The sequence below is a fragment of the Camelus dromedarius genome, chromosome 23 (genome assembly GCF_036321535.1).
Source record: "Camelus dromedarius isolate mCamDro1 chromosome 23, mCamDro1.pat, whole genome shotgun sequence".
Lineage (NCBI taxonomy): Eukaryota > Metazoa > Chordata > Mammalia > Artiodactyla > Camelidae > Camelus > Camelus dromedarius.
The window spans coordinates 27,506,551-27,525,169 of record NC_087458.1 but is presented as its reverse complement, the minus strand read 5'-3'; the positions used below and the strand labels follow the sequence as shown (position 1 = coordinate 27,525,169).

Below are 18,619 nucleotides of genomic sequence, written 5' to 3'. Positions count from 1 at the left end.
AGAAAAGAAAACAAAGTTATTCATAATTTTTAACAATACAACACCAGTCTTAAGAGAAACTTCAAACGCAGGAGGCCTTTGTGGACTTTGTCTCCATACTTCCAAAACCTGTATTCAATCTCCTGTGCTCTAGTCGTACTTTAGAGGAAAGGCTAGAAGAAAATAACCTCACAATATAACCCAAGCATGTTAGTACAGCACGTAAGGCCCCACAGCTCCCCACCATATACCTTATGACCCAATAAAACTAGATCCCTTTAGTTCCTTGCTATTTTGCCCCTTAGTATCTTCATTCATGCTTTTTCACTCGACCAGGAATGCCTGCCTTCTTCTCTCCTTGCTTGGTTAACCCCTTCTCATATTACTCAGTAACTCCTATAACAGGGACTTGGCTTGGCCAAGCACTTCCAGTGCATCTTAATGCCTGCTTCTATTACAGCACTCACAGTACTGTGATAAACTTATCTGTTCACAGATTTCCTCCACCAGAGACTACCCTATTAGATGACATATGCCAGAACAAAGGTTTTCAACACTATTGGACTCAATGCCTTAAAAAAAAATGCATTATTTGCAATAACTCTTGTACCTTCCTGAAATAAAATACAAGGTAATATAAGCTACGTACTTAACACATTAAAAATAAATAACTAAATGCCTTATAAGTAACAGGAAAAATAAAAGGAAAGCAATTTTAATGAAAACTATCGTCTCTTTATATAAACGGTCAGGTAAGACTATCTTTAAAGACACATGAAGTAATCAATGCCTGCACATACTCATAATTTTAAGAGATTAACAGAATCCCAAAGATAAGAATATGAAAGCAAAAATACGAACAGACACTAGAATTAAAATGTGTGTTAACGTAACAGACAGACAGACCTACTGGAAATGTAAGAATAAGAGAGAAACAAGGGACACAGGGACAGCATGACAAGACAAAGCATAAAGAGCTGATGTGCGGAAACAGGGGTGTCACTATACCCTTTGACGGGTAACAGGGAGCAAAAATCAGACTGGAAAAAGATACAGCAAAGAGTCCTATATATAATGTAAAACACCACATAAATTTAAGTTAGGAAAAAAATAAAGTACAACTTGCCAGTTTGGAGTGGGAGGATAGCATGGGACATGGACAGGTTAATTAGCTCAGCTAGTAACAATATTTAAGATACTGTCTGATTTAACTAAATAAAAGAATCTATAAATTATTATGGTACATAAAGTATTCTCTACCTCTAGGTGGTCTCTGAAATTACAAATAAAAGATATGCAAAAATCAAATCTGATTTTCCCACCCAAGAACCATTATTCAGCCCATACTTCCAGACATCAGTTTTACCTAGTCACATTCCTTTCTTCTTTCTTATTTTTCTATCTGATGAAAGTAAGGGGTGCTGTATTATAATCAAATAATCTAACAAATTAAACCTGATATAGATCATAGAGGGCCTATGGAAGATTGCCATGTTAATGGCCTCAATGAATCACATACCTCCGGGCATCTGCACCATTGTGGACCCTCTTCACACAGTGACCCTGGGTTTGGCCATGTGACTTACTTTGGCCAATTAAACCTCAGGAAGTGTGACAAAAACCGAGGCTTGATAAACACTTGTCCATTTGGGTTTGCCCTTTTGTAGGCATCAGTATGTTACAAAGCCAGCAAGATAAGTCCCTTGGAAAGAGGGAACTCAGTTTTCCCACCTACCCCAGTTGAGGGTCTAGACGTTGGAATAAGGCCATCTCGGACTACTCAGGTCAGGCTGAGCTGCTGGATGACTGAGTTATTTAACTTGACTTAGATGGTCTGAAAGATGGGACACCTTTGGAGATTTTGAGCAAAAGGTGCTAGATTTTAACAGGTTCCACCTGGCCACTATGTTGAGCACTGACTAGCTTGGACAGAAGACAGCAGTAGAGATGGTAAGATGTGATCAGACTCTGACCAACAGCATTTGTTGAGTGAAATATAAAAAAAAAGAGAGAGAGAGAGAGAAATCAAAAATGATTCACGGTTTTCAGACTAAGCGAATGGAACAGTGGACTTGTCATCTACTAGCAAGAGGAAGATAATATAAGCAGGTGTAGGAGAGGAGTTCACTGTGGACAACGGTGCTCGGCACACGGTATTACATAGCCACTTACTGTTATTTTTTATAACGATGATAACTTTGAAATTTTATACATCCACATGAATGTATACAGTTAATTAAAGAATCTGAGGTTTAAAGAAAAAGTCTGGACTACAGATATTCATTTGGGAGTCATCAGCACATAGACGTTAGAGATGTAAACAGAGTTAACGGCCAGAGAGGAGGGAGGAAAACATGTTGAACGTGGTGCCCTGGAATCCAAATGAAGAAAAAGCTTCAAAAAAGAGGGGAGAACCAATAAATGCTGCTGATACATCAAGTAAAATGAGGCCTGAGAAGTGAGTACTGGATTTAGTAACATGGAAGTCACTGAGGACCTTTTTAAGGAAGAATCTGGGCAGAGAAGCGGTGGTATTGGCCCATGAGATGAATTCAACAGAAAATGACAGGAAAGAAACTGAGACCAAAGCTGAGCTTAGACACCTTCATCTGGGATGGAGAGGCAGTAGAGAGAAGTGTTTGAGTCAAAGAGTTTTTAAGAAAGAGTACATAATATTTTTTTGGAATGGAATAAATAACAACATGGAAAAGATTCAATGGAGGGAAAACAGGATGAAAACAGAGTCTCATGAATGCCACAGGGGCTTGTTTCAATACTGCACATGTTTAAAAGGTAAAAAGGTGCTTGAATGAAAGAATAAAATTTAAAGTGCATATATAAAGGAAGACAATTAATAGTTATTGGGGGGCCTAGTAAACGACAAATGGATTACGTAAGCCATTTCTGATTTAATTTTCATACCAACCTAAGCTAACTACTATTTTTCCAATTTTACAAAAAAAAAAAAAAAAAAAAAAAAGGCTCAGAGATTTTAGGAAACTTGCCCAAGTTCGCAAATATAGTAAGTGCTAGGACTGGCATTCAAAGCCAGGTGTGTCAGAATGCCATGGTTTAAACTCCATTTATTTATTATTCCATGATGCAATACAGACCTCAATTTTCAACAATCCACATATTCAAAGCTAAATTGTGAATATTTTATTGCTTATGATTTTATTCAGAATTTGCCTTTTGAATAGTGTAAGACCCACCCACATCCCCTTTCACCTAAACCTGAAAAACCCTACTCCAGGAACTCTTCCTGATTTTAGCATCTCGCATAGATTCTGTCCTGGGGTCTCATAAGCTGTTCTTCCCACCCTCTCTTTCTCCTCAACACAACGCAAAACAAAAATCCTAACTTCTAAAAAATTGTTTTAATAAGACAATTACCAGATAACACAGGTCTACTGTATCATTTTCTTGCACAAACTATACAGGAGAAACAAACACACATAGACTTCAGCAGCAACAGCAGAACGTTCCTTGGAGTGACTCTAAGTCATCCCTTCAAATAATTTGTACCAGGGCTTAGTGCCAGAGTTATTCATTGAAAGAGTTCTTGAATATATGATTTAAAAAAAAAAGGGTAGGTGGTATCATGTGGACAGACCGTCCCACTATACCACTTCCTTAGCATCAGTAATAAAGATCAAACAAATTTTACTATACCCTCCCATATTGCTCCTCAAAGCAAAAATACAGCCTAGCCTCAATGTGATTCCAACATCACTCAGTTTTTAAGTTCTTTGTTACTATAAATAAGGGGGAAAACCCTCTTTAGTTGCTCAATGTGAAGTAAATAACATATACAATTCTATACCATATTAACAAAATCAAATTGCTAGTTCTCTTAGGCAAGAGACCCCCCACCCCCAATTAAGAGTTTATACCAAATCTGGCTCATATTAATTGCACAAAAAAATTCCCTGAAGAAACAATGCTGGGATATTTTCCAAATTTGATGAAAGTTATAAGCCCAGAGATCTAAGAAACTCAATAAACTCTGAGCATTGAACACAAAGGAAAGCTTTCAAAGGCATTATAACCAAATGGTTGAAAAGCAATGAAAAACAGAAAATCTTCAGAGCAGGCAGAGAAAAAAATAAAGAAAGAATAATGGCAAAATTCTTACCAGAAAAATGCAAGCCAGAAGATAACAGAATAGTATCTTTAAAGTACTGAAAGGAAAAAAAAAACTGTCAATTTATAGTTTTATTTCCAGCAAAAATATCCTTTAAAACTGGAGCTGAAATAAAGACATTTTCAGAAACACAAAAGCTGAGAAAATTTGATGCCAACCGATCAATGCCATGAGGAATATTAAAAAGGAAGTTCTTGAGGCTGGAAGAAAAGGGTACCAGTTGGAAACCTGGAACTACACAAAGAGATGAGAATATCAGAAATGATAAATAAGTGGGTAAACATAAAATAACTTTTTTCTCCTTGTTTTGAAACTTACTTAAAATTTAACTGACTTTTAAGTAGAAATAGTAACATTGCAGTCTGGGGTTTAAAACAAATGTATAAGTTTGACAATAACAGTACAAACAGAAGGAGAAGAAAATGGAAGCACTCCACTGTAACATTTTATATTATATGTAAGATGGTAGATAGAGTAATCCCCTCCCCCAAAAAGGGACATGGTTAATATACCAGCAGAAGAGATAAAACAAAAATAGAAACAGAGAAAAAAATAAATAAATCTAACAATGATTTGAAGACTTCAAAACTCCTTTCATTGCTAGAACAAGTGGGCAGAAAACTAGTAAAGTTAGACTAACAGCCAAACGGAGCTAACTGGCATTTATAGATTTTACCCAAGAGAAGAATACACGTTCTTTCAAGTGCACATGGAACATTCAGCAGGACAGACCATATGCTGAACCACAAAATAAGTCTCTAGGAATTAAAAAAACCTAAAATCACAGAACTATAAATCAATACAGAAAGAGTTGGAAAATTCCTCAAATACTCAGAAATGAAATAATACATATTTTAATAATTAGAAGGTCAAAAAATAAATCACAAAGGCAATTAGAAAACATTTTAAATTGAACAAAAATGAAAACAAAGAGTGTTCAGAGAGATTCTACTTTAAACGTTTATATTAAGACAGACCTAAAAGCACTGACCTAAGCATCTATCTTAAGCTATAAAAAAGAACATACTACACCAAAAATAGAGGAAAATAAGGAAAAGGAGAACACAAAGACATCGAAAACAAAAGCCAAAAGCTGATTCTTTAAAAAGATCAATATAATTCTCCCCAACATGATCTATAACACAATTACAATCAAAATTCTAGCAGACTGTTTTGGTAAAAACTGACAAGCTAGTTTTAAAATTTATCTAGAAGTGGAAGAACCTAGAACAGCCAAAACAATTTTCAAAAAGAATAAAGTTGGAAAACATACATTACCTGATTTCAGAACTTACTACAGAGCTTTGATAATCAAAACAGTATAGTACTGGTATAAAGACAGATACATAGACCAATGAAACAGAACAGAGTCCAGAAAGAGACATATCTATTTACAGCTGACTTGAACAATGTGAGGAATTAGGGGTGCTGACCTGACCACCCTCTACGGTCCAAAATCCGCATATGACTTTACAGTCAGCCCTCCGTATCTGCAATTCCTCACCTGTGGATTCAACCAACGGCAGATCATGCAGTACTGTAGTATATGCTTATTGGAAGAAAAATCCACACACAAGTGGACTGGGAAGTTCAAATCCATGTTGCTAAAAGTCAGCTATATTATATATGTGTATATGCACACGATGTGTGTGTTTGTGTGTAGAGCCAACTGGACTTTTTACAAAGGTGCCAAAGCAACTGAATGGGAAAAAAATGGTATTTTTCAACAAGTGGTTTTATCCAGAACAACTGGATAAAAATGTAAAAACTGGAAAAATTTAACCTAAATAATACATCACTACATACACAAAAATAAATTCAATATGGACCATACACTTAAATCTATAAAATTTCTAGAAGAAAATTTAGAAGAAAAATTGTACTACCTCAGGGTAAATAAAGAATTCAATAAAATACAAGATTCAATAAAAGAAAAGAATTGATAAAATGGATTCACTAAAACCTAAACCTTCTGCTCCTCAACAAACATCATTTAAGAAAATGCAAAGGCAAGCTAGAGTGGGAGATACATATGTACACATATACACAAAGAGTTTACATTCAAAATATAGAGAGAACTCAGTAACAAGACAATCCAGTTTTTAAAATGGACTAATGACTTTAGACACTAGAAAAGAAGATACACAAATGGCCAATAAGCACATGAAAAGACGCCCAACATCTTTAGACACCTGGGAAGTGCAAATCGACAATGAGATACCAGTTCATTCCCACTGGAATGGGGAAAATCAAAAGAACTATCAAAACCAAGCACTGCAGGAGAGGATGTGCAATAACCGGAACCCTCATACACTGCTAGTAGGAGTACATAATGTTACAACTGCTTTGGAAAACAGCTTGGTAATTTCTTGTAAAGTTATACATGCACTTACTGTATGACCCAGCAATTCCATTCCTAGGTATTTACCAAGAGACATGAAAACCAAAAAGACTTACAGAATGTTCCTAGAAGCTTTATTCACAGTAGCAAAAAAGAAGAAACAACTCAAAGGTTCATAAAAAGGTGAATGGATAAACAAATCTGTAGTATAGTCATATAATGGAATAGTATCCAGCAATAAATAGGAGCAAACCAATTGACACATGCAACAAAGTGGATTATGCTCAAAAAATATTATGTCAAGCAAAAGAATTTGGATACAAAGGGTATATAGCTTATTATTCCACTTATGAAGGTCTGGAAGAAGCAAAAATAATCTGTAGCAATAAAAATCAGAAAAATGATTACCTGAGACATAAAGGAACAAATAGGGGAAGGTTAGGACTCATTAACAAAGGGGCTTGAGAGAACTTTTGCAGGATTTGGAAGTGTTCTATATCTTAATTAGGGCAGTGGTTACAGGGGTATATGGTCATCAAAATTCACAACTGTACACTTAAAATGAGTGCATTTTATTACATATGATCACCTCAACGTGATTTAAAACAGTATATGCCATACGACCATAACCTGATGAAAATGCAGTATCTGTATAAGCATAAAATGCATGTTCTACGTTCATAAAAAGACGGGAAAGTATGAACAGTGCTGGCGGCAATTTAATACTACAATTCTTTCGTTGTAACAGCCTAATTTTATTCAATGTACATATACCTTTGTAACATTAAAGGGACAGTAAATACATCAGGGCTCTAAGAAGCCAATTTTAAAATACTTTGTAGTCAGAATGCTTTCTGCATAGGAAGCTTTCACAGGTCAGACTTAAATAATTTCTACAAAATAAATGTCCTTTTCCATTAGGTCTAAATGTACTTCAGTGCTTCCATTCTAAGGAAGTCTCATTTAATCCTGCTACCCCTCTCAAGCATACATCTTTCTCCTTGCCTCTAAACTTTGCAAAAACAAAATATATAGGTGATCACTTTCTGATCACCTAGTCACGTCTAAACTTGCAATTAGGTAACAGATTTTCTCAAGAGTTAACACCGACTTTGCCCAATCTAAGAGCTTTTTCTCAGTCCTCATGCTTCCTGAACTCTCAGTAGTATTATTCAGCACTACAGTGTATAAGCATTGTTTTCAAACTTTAGCCCACATTAGAATCACTCAGAGCTTTTGGAAAGGACTGCTTAAGGGGAAGGAAGAAGGGGAGGGGGAGAAAAGAAAATGACTGCTGGACCTCATCCCAGAGCAGGTCCGAGGTGGGGCACCAGAATCTGTACCTCTAGCAAGATCCCAGGTGCTGCTGATGCTGTTGGTCTGGGGACCACACTTTAAGAACCACCGCAACAGAGCAAGCTTTCGTTAAAATTTTGTGCACACGTAGCTTTTCCTGGCCCTTCGTTTCTTGCTTCTTTCTGCTTCCACCTATCTAGAGTAACAAAATCATTAAGAACAAAACTTAACTTTTATTATCATCTGGTACCTGTTCCCTAAGGATCTAACTCTGAGACCCTTATACTTCTCTAATTCCTTCCCATAGCTAACATCACACTCGACAGGAAAAAGCTGAAAGCATTTCCTCTAAGCTCAGGAACAAGACAAGGATGCCCACTCTCATCACTTTTACCAACACAGTAATGGAAGTCCTAGCCACAGCAACCAGATGAGAAATGAATGTATCACATGGACTCTACTGCTGTAGTTTTATTTTCTTATTTTCTTAGGATTGCAGGATTTTGCTCTTATTTTATTTTTGTTTTACTTATATGTTTATTACACAACATAATTATATAAAACATATACATAAATATTTTCTATGTATAGATGGTCTCAACAAATTTTTCTCATCAACCTTGGCTTCCTAATGTATATGATACATACTTAAAAGCATGAATTCTGGAGCCTGATTCCTGCGTTCAACTCATGGCTCTGCTATTCTGTGTATGACACTGAACTTAACTATTCTGCCTCTGTTGGCTATTCTATAAAATAAAGCCAATGATAAATACCTCAGAGGCTTGCTACTAGGATTCAGAGTTAATGAACAATGTCTGGAATAATGTCTGGCACAAACTAAAATTGTTGGCTTATCATTAATCATGCCAAAAGCACAAACCAGCAGTCTCTCTCTCTATAAATTTATCCAACCTCACTGCTACTCTATGCAAGCCTCAAAGTTGGAACTGAAAAAACAAAAGGTATGTTAGCATTGCCAGATTATAAGTGACTGGAGGCTAATCCAGGACCCCTGAGGCAGAGGATCTAGAACATAATCATTAAGAAGCCCTTCAAACAACAAACAGGTCAAAATGATTCCTAAAAACATTTTTATAAAATCATAAAATGACATACCGAAACAATTTAAGATAAAGGATATTAACTGAAGATTCTCGTTTAAAGTCTCACAAAGACACATTAAAGGGTATACCTGTGTGACCACAAAATGCAGAAACAACCCAATCCTCACACAAAAGAAAGCAACTAAGCAACTCCCTGTTAGCATTTAAAATGAGAGAGAATTACTCATGATGACACATTTTTGAGCACTGCCATCACTTGCAGCTTCACACTAGCTGCCAGCCATAGTGGAGAGGAAAGACTGTCATCTTAGGCATGAAGAGACAGTGGAGGTAGCAAGCACAGGACAGCAGGACACTTGGAGGCTGTTTTACTAGCTTGGTACTGCACTGCATCATTTTCAAACTCATGGCTGTAATTCCCAGATTCTAAACTGCTCTCTCATTTTCATTTTACCTCACTTGGGAATCTGAAATGAATAACATAAAGAAAGAGATTATTTCCACATTTAGGCTTAAGGAAAGCACCTACTTCAACCACTTCTTCTCAGAAGATGAAATACACACATCAGTTACTCAGTCTAGCCCTCCACCATTTCTTACCTGGAACCCCCCAATTAATCACCTCCTCTAACTCACTAGTGTGGTCTTTCTCCCTCTGTTTAAAGCACTTATATGACTTGCCACAGCTTTCGGGATCAAATTCAAACCACGATGAATCTGATAATCCTGCACCTGATCACCCCTTTAGCCCATGTCCTGCCACTCCTCCACACACATACACACCCTTCATACTAACGTGCAGGTCACCATACCTCTCGCAAAACCACTGTGCCTTTTACTGGAAATGGTCCTATAGATGGAATAGTCTTCAAAGGCTCTTGGAATTGTTTCCCTTAAGACAGTTAACAACATCCATCATGGCATCCTCAGTATCCCAATTCCCTTAAAACTAACATCTAAATACATTGTACAGTAAGTTCTGTTTCTGGTTCTCAGAGAAGATTAAAAATAAAATGGACCTTAAGTCAAATGCACTTGTATTCACAGGACTGTCCCTGATCCAGTGATCTATCACAGTCTCAGAACTTGGTAAATGTAAGTTCAAATAAAGAAAAAAAAACTATAAAGAAATACATTACAGATAATATAGGACAATTGCTCCATAAGGATGTGAGGTTTTTATATACAAAATAGTATACTCTACAAATAATTAATAACAATAACTCAATTTACTGTTGTTTTTTTTTTAAACCAGGTACAGGGCACCATGCTATGAACTGTTACTCTGTTAACTAATTTATTCTCTGTCAAGTTCTAAGAAACATATTATCTCCATTTTACCATTGAGGAAACTGGAATCAAAAAAAAGATTAGGTAACTTACCCAAGACCATACACCCAGTATTCAAATCCAGGGCTGTCAGAAAGTTAAGGCCTTGTTCTTGAATCATGGTATCTTTAAGTGTTATACTTGGCCAATGCTTTATTGGGAGTATCAGCCTAAACTTTCTGATAACATAGCTCCACTACCAGAAGGAAAGTAACACACTGACAAGGTAAATCCCATGAGATAATAGCTTTCAATGTAAGAATTATTCTGAACACAACAAGAAAAAGACAAGTAGAAAAAGTACCGAACTCAAGAGTTAGAAAATAAAACAAAAACAAACAAAACCCAAGGAAAACATGAAGACATAAACAAGGCCAGAGCAAAGAATTACAACAGACAATAGGAACTGAGGTACATTCATACATTCTTTGAATGAATATTCATCAAACACACACAAAAATTCCACTAGGTGTCAGGCACTGCAGAGGCCTGAGGAACGCAACTGTCAGCATAAGAGTCCCTGTGCTCAACTAATAAAAAGAGTCCACGAGTTACAAACAGAGAAGACTGGTGATGCGAGCAAGCACAGCTTCAGGGGAAAGGCAGGGGCAGAAACAAGGGAACGATGGTTTGAGGAAGCAGAGTTGGTACAGACCATGTTTTCAAGGTGATAAATGGGGAAGATAAATGACAGAACATTGCTAGGGAAGGACAGGTTAAGGGGAGCTTGCTTAAATGTTTATGACAAAGCTGCAATAAAGGAAAAAAGGCTGAATATATTTAAAAAAAAAAGTCACGATCTAGACCAAACACAAAGAAAACAACCTTAATAAGGAGGATGAGAACCTTCTTTCTGAAAAGAGGGACAAAGGCAAAGACTAGTAGAGGAAGGAACAGGATCAGCCCCACCAAAAGGTTTTTGTTTTTATTTTTGCATAAGTACCATCTGCTAAGAGTAGCAAAACTTCAAGAAAATAGTAAAAGTTTAAATTGACAACTGTAAAGAAGTGGGCAAAACAGGGGCGGGAAAAAGAACTAACAGGCAGTGGAAGACTATGCGTTTAAACAGCAGTTGGCCAGTCTGTAACTTTTTTTTTTCCTAGCAAGGTTATCTATAATACCCAAAGAAGCATGTTGTCAGAATCATTCAGAGTGGACCTTCCCAGACAAGTGAGCTGGAAGGACAACGGGACAAGGGGACTGAGGATAGTGGTAAGACAACAGGTCACAGTGGTGCCTACAGATGTCTAAAGAGCAGAAGGGAAGAGCAAATACAGGAGGAGGAAGAAAAGAAAAGCAGGAAGTGACCAATAACAGCAGTTGGATTAATGCAGATGAGGCTACGGTTAAAATGGAATGGCTCAATGTAAGATTTTAGAGGTAGAAGAATTCTTAAGAATCACAAGTCTAAGATATAATATGGGCATACATGAAGGTCAATACATTAAAAAGAAAGGCGAAGAGATAAAAGAACAGAAAAAAGAGAGCTGCATTTTCAAATGAGTGTTCCAAGAAAACATCAGTCCTATGCAATGTGGCACAGCTTTGGGGACATCAAACTCTACCTCACTCTTGCAGGTTTACAATAGACATTAGACATTAGCATATTATAAGTTATGAGAAGAAATAAAGAATCCACTTTAACCTAGTATTCTTAAATTCATTTTGCCTTAGAAATATTGAAAATCCTAACACACATGAGTTTCCCAGAGAATTCGTGTTCAGCGGAACACACAGACTTGTCCATGTGTGATACATGTAAACACATCAAGGAGTCTGCTTCAAAAAACAGCGAGAGGCACGAGACCTTCAGTATTGGTGAGAATGTGGGGAAACAGGTGCTTTTCAAGCACTGCTAGGGCCCAAATAAACAGTATAGATTTTCCAGTATCTACCATGTATTATTCCCTTATTGCCGTTGTAACAGATTACCACAAATTTAGTGGCTTAAAACAACACAAATTTTATTTTCTTAAAGGTCTGAAAGTCAAAAGCCTAAATGGGTCTCAGTAAACTAAAATCAGGGTATCACCATGGCTGTGCTGCTTTCTGGAGGCTGTAGGGAAGAATCCCAGTTTTTGCCTTTTCCTGGTTCTTGAGATGCCCTGCACTCCTTGGCTGTGAGCCCCCTCCATTCCAACAGGATGTTCTCTCTCTACTTCTGATTCTTCTGCCTCCCTCATCCACACTTAAAGCATCCCTGTGACTGCCCTGGGCCCACCAAATAATTTATGATAATCTCTTTATTTTAAAGTCAGCAGATTAGCAACCTTAATTCCCTCTTGCCATGTAACACAATATATTCATAGGTTCTGGGATCAGAATGTAGATGTCTTTTGGGAGGCATTCTGACTACCACACTTAACAAAATATTTTTAAATGTGCACACTCTGGCATTCAAATAAGCATACACAAAAATGTGTGTATAAGGATGTTCATTATGGCATTTTTTAATAATAAAAAGTATTAGAAACAACATGAATTTCCATTGTTAGGGAATCAGTTTAGAAAATTACAGTACTCCCCACACAACAGAACAGTAGGCTGGTGTCTCTAACGATGCCGTAGATATAGAATTACGAACGCTGAGAGGGAAAAGAAGAAGATTACAAAACGACATGATTTAGCCCAACCCCAGTTGCTGAAAGTATATACATGCTTACGTACATACACGCATGTGACTATGTTAACACACATACACTGGAAGGCTACACAAGGCTGGACGGCATGGGGACCGTAAGCTCCTGTGTGCCTGGGGCAGTCCTGCTGTCCCAGAATCAGTTAGTACTCTCTTTCACTGTCATGTGATCATTCTTAAAGTTTTTTGAGTTTTGTTTTGTTTGTAAACAAACACGTATTACTTGGCTGGATGCTGAAAATGGCAAGAACCAGATCTATATTACACTTGAAGTTTTAAAAAAAAACAAAAGTAACTTTTAAGAAATGTGCTTTCTAACATATGAATTTGTAACCACTAATTGTGAACCATCTACATTACATATATTACACCACTGGGCAGTGTCAATGGCAATCAGATACCAAAAGGGAAATTCTTCATATTTAAGAGCACAGCCCAAGTGTATGCAGACGACAAAGAGGGAGCCGATCAAGGCCAATGCCAATTCTGCTGCTAGTTAGGTACTCTGAGTCTCATTTCCCTTCTCCACAAAATGCCAGCCCAGCTCTACAAGGTTCCTGTACAGAAATGCTTATGAAGACAATTAGGTGAAAGCACTCTGAAAAGCATAAAGCAGAAGTAAAATGGAAGATGGTCCTCTTGAGGAATAAAGTAGCCCATTTCACAGGGAAGACCCTTCAGCTGCCTTATAGCCACTTAAGGCACAACTGCTCCCAACCAATTCAAATACTATGTTAGAAGTTTTAAAGGAAATATTAATACATTCAGAAATGCAGAAAATGAAAATAATGCATAAATTAGGCTCTTTACCCACCTGGAACTATGGTGGGTGCCATCTGTATCTGCATCTATATCTTCTCATGTAATTCTCCCAACAAATCTATCATAGTCATTTTATAGACAGGAAGATACAGAACAAAGAACTAAAACTACAGACTGAGGTTTAAGGTCATATTGCTACATGTAGCAGAGCTGGGACTGAACTCAGGACAACCTAAAGAAAAATTAGGCAAATCTTAATCTAAAGGCTTTTGCTCATTCAACTCATTATACCACGCTCCTTTCATAGGAAGCCAAAAAGACCCCTGTATGATTTAACAGACAACTAAATTAACATATTTTTAACTAGCAAGTGATTAGTATGTTAACATTTTCTTTTCCTTTTATAAATGAGAATCTATGACCAATAAGCCTTAACATTTGAGTTGTACTTCTTAAAATACTCTGACCATTTCTCATGAAAAAACAAAATGAAACAAAGCAATATTAAAGACTATTTCAGACAAACAATATTATTATTTTGGTTATTTAAACTAAGCAGAATTTGAGAAACATGTATTTTAGATATTAAAACACAAGAATTTCACTTTAGACTATCTTAAACTATGTATGTGTGTAGAAGTGAAAATTCTGCAGATGCCCTAGGATACTTTTTATACTCAAATCTGTCCTGTGGTGTTTCTCTTAACACTATGCTTTTTATCTTTTTCCACCAGCAATAAAAAAATTTTCAAGTATAACTTTGACCCCTTTTTTTCTTTGAATACCCTTCTTCCAATTGTGTTTTACACTAATTACCTTATATCTCATCACCGCACAGTATCTCAAAGAAAATCTGTTTAAGTTGTTGCCTGATACAGTCTACAGATTTAATGCAATCCCTATCAAATTACCCAGAACATATTTCACAGAACTAGAACAAATCATAATAAAATTTATATGGAACCATCAAAGACCTAGAATTGCCAAAGCATTACTGAAGAGAAAGAAAGAGGCTGGAGGAATAACTCTCCCAGACTTCAGACAATACTATAGAGCTACAGTCATCAAGACAGCATGGTATTGGTACAGAAACAGACATATAGACCAATGGAACAGAATAGAGAGCCCAGAAATGAACCCACAAACTTCTGGTCAACTCATCTTCGACAAAGGAGGCAAGAATATACAATGGAATAAAGACAGTCTCTTCAGCAAATGGTGTTGGGAAAACCAGATAGCAGCATGTAAAGCAATGAAGCTAGAACACTCCCTTACACCGCACACAGAAATAAACTCAAAATGGATCAAAGACTTAAACATAAGACAAGATACAGTGAACCTCCTAGAAGAAAATATAAGCAAAACATTATCTGACATACATCTCAAAAATGTTCTTCTAGAACAGTCTACTCAAGCAATAGAAATAAAAGCAAGAATAAACAAATGGGACCTAATGAAACTTACAAGCTTCTGCACAGCAAAGGAAACCATAAGTAAAACAAAAAGACAACCTACAGAATGGGAGAAAATTTTTGCAAATGAAATCGACAAAGGCTTGATCTCCAGAATATATAAGCAGCTCATACAACTCAATAAGAAGAAAATAAACAACCCAATCCAAAAATGGGCAGAAGACCTAAACAAGCAATTCTCCAAGGAAGACACACAAATGATCAACAGACACACGAAAAAATGCTCCATATCACTAATTATCAGAGAAATGCAAATCAAAACTACGATGAGGTATCACCTCACACCAGTCAAAATGGCCATCATTCAAAAATCCACAAATGACAAATGCTGGAGAGGCTGTGGAGAAAAGGGAACCCTCCTTCACTGCTGGTGGGAATGCAGTTTGGTGCAGCCACTGTGGAAAACAGTTTGGAGAGTCCTCAAAAGACTAGGAATAGACTTACCATATGACCCAGGAATCCCGCTCCTAGGCATATATCCAGAAGGAACCCTACTTCAAAAAGACACCTGAACCCCAATGTTCATAGCAGCACTATTTGCAATAGCCAAGACACGGAAACAGCCTAAATGTCCATCAACAGATGACTGAATAAAGAAGATGTGGTATATTTATACAATGGAATACTACTCAGCCATAAAAACCGACAACATAATGCCATTTGCAGCAACATGGATGCTCCTGGAGAATGTCATTTTAAGTGAAGTAAGCCAGAAAGAGAAAGAAAAATACCATATGAGATCGCTCATATGTGGAATCTAAACAAACAAACAAAGCATAAATACAAAACAGAAATAGACTCACAGACATAGAATACAAACTTGTGGTTGCCAAGGGGGCGGGGAGTGGGAAGAGACAGACTGGGATTTCAAAATTGTAGAATAGATAAACAAACTTATACTGTATAGCACAGGGAAATATATACAAGATCTTATAGTAGCTCACAGAGAAAAAAATGTGACAATGAATATATATATATGTTCATGTATAACTGAAAAATTGTGCTCTACACTGGAATTTGACACAAAATTGTAAAATGATTATAAATCAATAAAGAATGTTGGAAAAAAAACAGAAAAAAAAAGTTGCTGCCTGATAAATTAGTAATTCACGAACTTTCTAAGAGGTAGTGATAGTAAAACACACTCTAGGATACTGTACCCCAAGTAGTATAGCACTGAAATACTAGGCCTTTGGGAAGAGGAGAGAAGGAAGAAGGATTCAAGTTACGTGGTCAGTGACCCACAGTTTTTGGAAACAGACTGAGGGTATTAATACGTCAATACAGCAGTTCTTTAAATAGAATAGATTTCAGAATCATGCTTCTCACTTAAGACAGACACTACGGAAGGAAAAATGCCATCAAGGACTGAGAACAAAATGCTAATCACCAGAGAAGGTCTGTAACTTTTTTCTTTACTTAATGTTATGCTCTGCCCCCTCCCATAATGCTGCAGACCTTCTTCCTTCAACCCCACCTCCATTCCACGTCTGATCTCAACAGGTGAAGAGTCTACTAAAGAAGTCCTATCAACCCAGTTATTTTCAGAATGACAGGTATTCACTAAAACTCTCATCCCCTATGTGATAATTTAGTAATGTTCCAAATAACTAATTTTTGCCTAAGATGAGGCTATTTACAAAAATATGGAAAAGAAATTTAAATCTTTACGTATCTCCAAGGAAGACCTGGAGGCATTACATACATTTTTCTTGTGTCTTCACATTCTAGTAGATACATATACAACAAACATCAGCCATTCAAATATAAATTGTTCCCATAAGACTGAAGACCAGGTTATTGAAAGAAAATCTTCCACTCCCAAAAGAAACACAGAATGAGACAGGGACTAATCAAAATTCACATGACACAACCTGACTGCCAGTCTGATCTGATCACGATGTTTACAACAACCAAACTCTCAATCATTCCTAGTATCAAATTTTTTAGCGTTCCTCCACCACACTGTCCACAGGCATTTACTCATTCTGTGCCTCTGCCTGCTACATTCTTCTCTTCTTTCTTAACCTGACTAATCCTACTCATCCTTTAAGACTGAGCTCCAGGGTTCAACTCCAGAAGACTTCTCTGAAGTCCCAAGCTATAGAAGTTCCACTTCCCTCAATATACTCTTCATCCCTTGAAATAATTTAACTGGTATTTACCACATTACAGCTGTCTCTCAGTACCCACGGGGATCGATTCGCAGATGCTCAAGTCCCTTATGTAAGATGGTGTGGTACGAGCATATAGCCTTCACACATCCTCCCCACCCTCTCATATACGTTAAATCTTTAGGTTGCTTATAACTCCTAATCCAATGTAAGTGCTATGTAAATAGCCATAAATACAATGTAAATACTATGTACATAGCTGCCTGTGATTGGTAAATTCAAGTTTTGCTTTCTGAACTGTCTGGGATTCCTCCCTGCCCAATATCTTCCATCTGCAGATGGAACCCAAGGATACAGAGGATCAACTGTGTATTAAAGTATCTGCGTAACATCCATCTCCCCCAGGAGACCACTATCCTAAGGAACAAGAATCAGTTCAATTGCTTTTATATTCTCAGAGCCTAGCACTGGCATTCTTAAGTAGTCCATAAATGTTTTGCAAGAATGGACAAAAGCATAAAAACTCTATTCAACACCCATCATGTACCATGCACATTTAAAATTTGCTGAGACGTGATCTCTATCACACTCAGTCTAGCTGCAGAGATAATTCACTTAGATATTAAAAAAAGAGGTCATTACAAATTTTAGAACTTACAAGTACCAAATGACTAACAGGAAATTCTACAAAAAGTCAAAGAATGCAGAAATCACTAGTGTGGACAAGAAGTCATAAGAGAAGGTGAAGCTTAAGACAGTGGAGGATGGTACTTCCTACAGGGGAAAGGCCTTGGAAGAGAGATTAAAGCAGCAATTAAAGCAGGAACGGATAAACCATGTTTAGAAGACAGTGAGTAGATGACTCTGGCTAGGGTAGCTGGTTCCTCTCAAAAGGTAAGGAGACATGCGGCAGAGGGAGATGAGGGTCATTTTAAGGAAGGCCAAGAATGCTGACCTAAGGAGCCGAAGCAAGAGAAAGCCATTTACAAATGGTTTTCAGGAATATTAATGAAGAAACAATGCAAAAGACTAGCAGGGGGACAGGGTCTGATGGAGAAGCAGAATTTGTTAAAGGTATGTAAACCTCTGTTATTTTTTCTAACACTGACTGCAATTTTATGAATCAATGTTCCATTTTAAAGATAAAAAAATCAAGACCCAGAGATGTTGTTAGTTCAAAAGCAGAGAAAGTAATGGGCAGCGTTTAAAAACCCGAAGTCAATGCTGTCTTCTTGCTCCCTGAGACACCTGGAGGCAAGGTATCAGGTAGAAGACCACTTCAACAGTCTGGGTGAAAACTGACAGGGCCGGAAATGAAAAAGAAGAGACAGCAGGAAGGTGACATTTCCAAAATGATGGATGTGTGGAAGAGGGTGAGGAACACTGGGAGAATCAAAGGTGACTGCAAGGTTCTAGGCCTGAATGGGAGGATGGGGAGTGGCAGCACCAATGAGGAAAATGAGAAAAACATAGGGTA

At 37.1% G+C, this 18,619-nt stretch overlaps 1 protein-coding gene across 7 annotated transcripts in view; it reads right to left on the bottom strand.

Annotated features, from left to right (window-relative positions):
• The window catches only part of SMG7 (SMG7 nonsense mediated mRNA decay factor), a 75,476-nt gene that overhangs the window by 48,470 nt on the left and 8,387 nt on the right, over positions 1–18,619 (bottom strand). The window contains exon 2 of one of the 7 annotated variants that reach the window (XM_064478075.1): positions 7,808–7,956. The exons of the other annotated variants lie outside the window; for them this stretch is intronic. The gene's annotated coding sequence lies outside the window, so the exon portion shown is untranslated. The remainder of the gene's footprint in view (positions 1–7,807; positions 7,957–18,619) is intronic. 7 annotated transcript variants of the gene reach the window in all.